Genomic DNA, 6830 nt, shown 5'->3' on the forward strand with positions numbered 1-6830 from the left:
TACAATGCACAATCTCGGCTCACTGCAACCTCTGCCTCCCGAGTTCAAGTGATTCTCCTGCCTCAGCCTCCCAAGTAAGTGGGATTACAGGCACCCACCACCACGTCCAGCTAATTTTTATATTTTTAGTAGAGATGGGGTTTCACCAGGTTGGCCAGGTTGATCTTGAACTCCTGACCTCAAGTGATCCACCCACCTCGTCCTCCCGAAGTGCTGGGATTACATGCGTCAGTCACCATGCCTGGCCTGCAAGATGTTTTAAACATCTATTAATATACAGAGTGATATAACAGATACCCATGTGCTCAACACTCAGATGTATCAGATGTTAACATTTTGACATTCCCCAGGCACTCTTCTTGGTTATCCTACCTCTTGCAGTAGAGATGACCTCTATCTGGATCAATCTTCCCTATGTTTTAGACTATTACCATAAATGCATGTATCCACAGTAAGAATCTAGTTTTGAAAATGACATCATATCAAGCGTTATGAGGAGCTTGCCTTATCATTGTTTTGATGAGCCTTACCTACGTTGCTCTAGTTGCCTCTTTTGATTTGCTCGGTAGTAGTCCATCACTGAATATAGTACAATCGACGTATCTATTGTTCGGTTGATGAACATTTAAGTTACTTCCATTTTTCACTATTACAAACATGCTGCAGAAACCAATCTGGTGTGTGATTCCCTGTGCCCATGTCAGATAACCTCTCTAGGTTACAGATTCACAAGGGCAGAATAAGAAATTTCATTCCAGCATGATTTATCAACTTATACCACCAACGTATGAAAGTTTCTTTTCCTTCATTTTGCAAATCTGTTGGCTGTGAAATGACATATTCTTGTTTAGTTTGCATTTCCTAAAAACTAGAGAAATAAAGGAACTTTCCATTTATTTGGCATTCAAGTTTCCTCTTCTGTGAATTTGCTGTTTCATATATTCTGCCCATTTGGGACATTTGTCTTTTTCTTGCTGAATTGTAAACATTTTTTACATGTTTTAGATACTAACATTTGTTGATTATATGCATTGCAAATATCTTCTTCCTGTCTATAATTTCTTTTAATTTTAAGGTGCTTTTTTCTTGTATTTAAGTTTATAATTTTAGTGTAGTTATAGACAAATATAACTATATTTGTCTGTCTTTTCCTTAATTGTTTTGTTTTCTTGTGTTTGTCTGTGGAAGATTTAAGATTATAAAGATACTCTCTTTTATTTTCTTCCAGAAGTTTACATGGTTTATTTGGACATTTAAATCTTTAGTCTGTCTGGAATTTATCTTTGTGTGGCATAAGATAGTGACTTAATTTTCTTTTCAGAAGGATAACTAATTTCCCAGACTCGTTTGTTGAATAGTTATACTTTCCTCACTGATTTGTAAGATCTTCTCTGTCACGCATCAAATCTCTATATATGCCTGGATCTGTTTTGTCCAACTCTGCACAAATAGCACACTATCTAAATTACTATATTTTAAAAAATAAGTCTTGATACTTGGTAGGGAAAATTTCATGTGTCTTAGCTATTATAGTCTCTTTCTCATCTCTGTGAATGTTAAGGTCAGCTCATCAGTTTCCTTAGAAAATGCTGTCTAGATTTTGAATTGAATTACATTACATTTCTAGATTAGTTTGAGAAGTGTCATCTTCCCCATCTTGTCTTTCCTTTCACGAACCTGCTATATTTCTGCATATATTTAGGCCATCTGACACATCCTTCAGTACTGTTTTGTCATTTTCTCCATGAAAGGTTTTGTATACCTCATGTAAATTTATTCCTAGGCATCTTATAGGTCATATAACTATGGTAAATGAGAACTTTATTCTAAAACGTTTTCTATGCCTATCAACATTTTCTCCACTATTTTTTGCTTTTATGTTTCATACCTAATTCTTAAAAGTATTTGCATTTTATTCTTTGCATGATGTGAGATCTGAATGTAACACTTGCCACCAGAGTCAATTATTTTCAACTCTGACAAATAATCTCTTGACCTATTGGTTTGTGAGTCTTCCCTTATATTTTATCTTCTCATATATCAAGACTTTTCTACAATCACTTTGTTTTCATGGATGATATATATCCATTTCCATGCCAGTATATTACAGCATCTCATTTCCGTAGTTTTTACTGTGTCTGTGTTTGTGTGTGTATACATAAACACAAAAAGTTGAACAATGAAACAGTGTGTCTCTTCTAAAAGTATTGAGAGGCAGGAAGATTGCTTGAGCCCAGGAGTTTGAAACTGCAGTGTGCTACTGTGATTGCACCTGTGAATAGCTGCTATACTCCAAAATGAGCAACACAGTGAGGTCCCATCTCTTTTTGTGTTATGACTGACTCTCGTTCTGTTGCCCAGGCTGGAGTGCAGTGGCGTGATCTCTGCTCACTGCAACCTCCACCTCCTGGGTTCAAGCGATTCTCCCGTCTCACCCTCCTGAGTAGCTGAGATTACAGGCGCACCACCATGCCCAGCTAATTTTTATATTTTCAGTAGAGACAGGGTTTCACCATGTTGGCCAGGCTGCTTTCTAACTCCTGACCCTAAGTTATCTGCCTGCCTTGCCTCCCAACGTGCTGGGATTACAGGCGTGAGCCACTGCACCCAGCCTGAGATCCCATCTCTAAAAAAATAAAAAGTATTAAACCAGGATCCACTCACATAAATTTTTTAAATTTATATTACGCTTTAATATCTAGCAGAGCAGCTCAATTAATTACTCTTGGAGTGTGTTAAATCAGTATGCTAATTTGGGAAAAATTTACCTCGATAATATTCAGTCTTCTTATTCTATGTTCATTAAGTCATCTTATTCTGTATTCATTTATTCACATTTTCTTTTAACTCTCTCAGTAGCAGTTTGTAATTTTCCTCACATAGATTCAGTTTTAAAATTAACATTATGTCTAGACATTTTAGGGTAGAGTGTTGTTTCCCCAACACCTCATATACCGTGGTTAGTTACTTCAGGGAGAGCAGGAGAGCTGGTTACTTTTGTCCACTTATCTTTAACCAGCCATTTTACTAAACTTTCATAAAGCTAGCCACTTTTTAGTTATCTTGGGGTTTCTCAATAGGCAATTATATCATCTCTAATAATACTTTTTGTGTTATCATTTCCAATAGCAATGTCCCTATATCTGTGTTAGAATTGTATTAACTAATACGATGGCAGTATCTTTGTTTTGTGCCTAATTTTATGGGATTTGTCCTATTTCGGACAAATTTTGGTTCTTTGTCCTGTAGTATGGGTGCTCATTAAAGGACTTCCTTTGTGTTTTGTCTGGATCATTCAGCAGGCAGCTGGTAAGCTCCTTGTGAAGACAGCTCATCCTGTTCTAACACGTCTGATACTCTGTCTGGTCTCTGCCGTTCCTCGCACACAGCAGGGAACTTGATCAGGGCCTGAAAGAATGTGTCTTAATGCTGGATTCTGGGGAGGCCCTAAAAAATCTGTACTGCTTCTTTCTGGATGTGCCCATGTGTTTAGAAACATCTGCTCTCCTTTAAGTCTGGGGTTCCTATTCCTTGCTTTGAGTAGACACTTGGGTTTCTCTCACAGCCTACTGTCTGTTGTTGACCACATACTCAGGAACAAATGAAAATTGTAGCAGTTGTGTCAGCAGGTTCCAATACCGACAAACTGAGAGAGATTCTAAACAGAAATACTTACTTGTTATAAAATAGCACATGCAAATTTCCCACCAATCCCATCACCAGAGGTAAATACCACTAACAATTTAGGGTTTGTGTTTATGCACACTTGTACACATAAATACATGCATTTCTATATGTGTGTTCTGTGCTTTTCCAAACGTATGCATGTTTGAATAATGTGAGCCCATTTTTGTAACTTCTTTCCAATTTTATGTAAATATTGTTTATTCGTTTTAACAGCTGTACATGCCACCATATGGCTGTACTATAATCATCCTTTCTCCTATTAATAGATATTTCTAGTTTGTTTCCTTGTGTCTTAAACCAACCTATGTTTAGTATACATTCCTAGAAGTAGGTTGTTGAAGTATAAGCTAATTTTTTTTTTAATTTAGCTTAAATTTTAACGTACTTTCAACTCATTCTTTGACCGTAAAAATTTAAGAGTCTGGTCCATGAACCATGACTTATTGGTCTGTGATAAGTACAGACATTAAGAGTGTTTAGAAGCATTTATCATAATTCGATATTTCTATGATATGCAAACGTGATTTTTATATTTTACAAAAGGATCGGACTAAAAAACCTGATTATTTTTAAATGACAATAATAGCAATGCTAAAACAAATTGTGGAAAGGGCCCATTTGGACAATATGGATTAAGTGAGACCAAAAGCTTTTCACTGTGAAAATCAACATATTTTAGGAATAGTGTCTTAGAAGACATATGATAGATAAATGAGAAAAAAAATGTCAATTTTAAAATATGATGTTGAAAAAAAAATCTGCTGTATTTAGAGCGGGATATGGGGAATGACCAATTATATAATAATTTCTTATTAGGAAAAATAATAAAAGAACCTGAATCTGCATCATGAATAATTTGGGAAGCACTGCTTCCGTGAGCAGTCAGTGTGAGTGCCCGTTTTCTTTTTTAAATCCTCACCTCTAATTCACATTGTCAAAAATTAAAATGTTTGTTTTATAATCTGTTTGTTATAAACACTCTCACTGTTGTTTTGATGTGAATTTCTGTGATTACTAATGATGTCCATATCTTTACTGCTTATTTGGGTTTCTTCTTGTTATTTATGTCCTTTGTGCTGTTTTTTATTGGCTTGGAGATTTTTCTTTCTTTCTGGTATCTGTGGATTTCACATTCTTATATTTGAGCTCCTCTATTATTTCAGCCGTAATTTTGTTATAGTTTACCCAATAAATTCTGTGTGTTTAGAGCATGAAGAATTGGCCTGTCCTCTAGGCTCTATTATATTTTCTTATTGGGGACTGCTGGTTTAATGATACAGCTATGGATTTTTGTATAGTTTTCTTTCTTCTATACTCTCTTATTGCTAATAGTAATTTTTTAGGGAAGACAATTTTCTCTTTCTCTATAGCTTTTTTTTTTTTCTATTCTCTCCTCACAGCAGTACCATATTTACTGGACATATACCTTTATCAACAATTTCAGTTCTGTCAGTAACACACATCATGGTCCATACTCCATTGACCTGCCATCATAGTCTGTATAATGGTAAAAAAACAAAATGAAACAAAGAAAAACACAGTTTAAAATGGAAAAATTGCTGTTCATTAAGTAGAGGTTATTTAGAAAAGGAAATGTACGGGATTCCCATAGGGTCAGTCTCTGATATCAGGACTGTCGATTCTCCCAAACAATAATGCTGTCCAGTCTCTTTAGAGGCTTTCTCATTTGCCCCTGTTCCTATCCTTTGTCTATGACCTTTCTCCAAAGCCAAATGGCAAGTCAAGTGAAGCCCTGAAATACAACCATCTGTGGGTGTTGAAGTGGAGATGATAGTGGTCAGCCCTGGGAAGCTAGGCATGCATGTTACAGATTTAAAAACTACTGCTGGCTGGCAAGCTGATGAAGGGCAAAATGTGTACATGGAAGCAGATGAACACTTCAAGTGATCAAATGTCAGTGCAGACAGCAGGTGATGAGGGTGGCTCACACCACCTGCTGGAGCACAGCTTTCAGAAAGGGGATAGCCACGTGTGGGGCCACAGGCAGTGCCAACCCAGCAGGTGAAAGTCCAGGACAGAGAAGAGCCCTGAAGCCCCGAGGCAGACATTTGGGTCACAGCCTGTGATGCACAGTCATGCCTTCTGCCGAAAATGAAATCCCACCAAGTAATCCTCTCTGTCTATTCTCAAAAGATCTCTTCCTCATATGTCTTAATTAGTTAAGATTTGGGATCTTGGGGCAGCCTCTTGAGTCCCATCAGACACAATAAGGTCTATAGCCAGGGTCATTGGCCTGACTTCTGGGATTATGAAGTGTCAAAAAGTCCCATATGTCTTAACTACATGGCAGGCTGCAGTGAAGCCAAGCTGTTAGGTAAGACACAAGATTTGTGCAGAAACATAAAAGACAGAAGTCAGTTGTAAGGGCAATCATGGGCCTAGCATCAAACCAGCAAGGCACAGGTTAAGTGATGCACTGAGCAGGCCCCAGTTCTGTTCAGCAGCAGAGCAGAAATCACCTGAGGAATCCAGAAGTCACATCAGAAGGGGTTAACTGGGAAAGACAGCTCAGGAACTAGGGTGTTGCATAGTCTGTCCATAGGCTATTTTTACAGGCCCAAAGTCCCATCACCATGGGCAAATTTTGGTGTTTGCTTTAATTATGCTCATTTGTGAATCCAGCGTCTGATGAACAAGGTGTGGTCTCTTGATACATGGGGCCTGTAATTATGTGGAATATAAAATAGTAAACCATTTTGACCATTAGCAAAGTTTCTCCTTGTTCATTTAATGAAAATGCTCAGTGTTGGCAGAGGAGCAGAGAAACAGGTGTCCTCATCTACAACCTCTGAGAGGTAAACTGAGGCCTTTCCAAGCAGTAATGTAGTGATTAGAATCAAAACCCTTTTCAATGCACATACCTTTTAATCTATCAACTCACTCCACTTCTATGAACATAACATAACAAATACGTAATAGTTTAAGTACAAGCCGAACGCGGTAGCTCACGCCTGTAATCCCAACACTTTGGGAGGCTGAGGAGGAGGATTGCTTAAGCTCAGGAGTTTGAGACCAGCCTAGGCAACAAAGTGAGACCGCCTCTCTGCAAAACAAATGGAAAAAAAAATTAGCCAGGCATGGTAGCATACACCTGTAGTCCCAGCTATTCAGCAGGCTAAGGC

This window comes from Cebus imitator, unplaced genomic scaffold, assembly GCF_001604975.1.
Source record: "Cebus imitator isolate Cc_AM_T3 unplaced genomic scaffold, Cebus_imitator-1.0 Scaffold401, whole genome shotgun sequence".
NCBI classification, from domain to species: Eukaryota; Metazoa; Chordata; class Mammalia; order Primates; family Cebidae; genus Cebus; species Cebus imitator.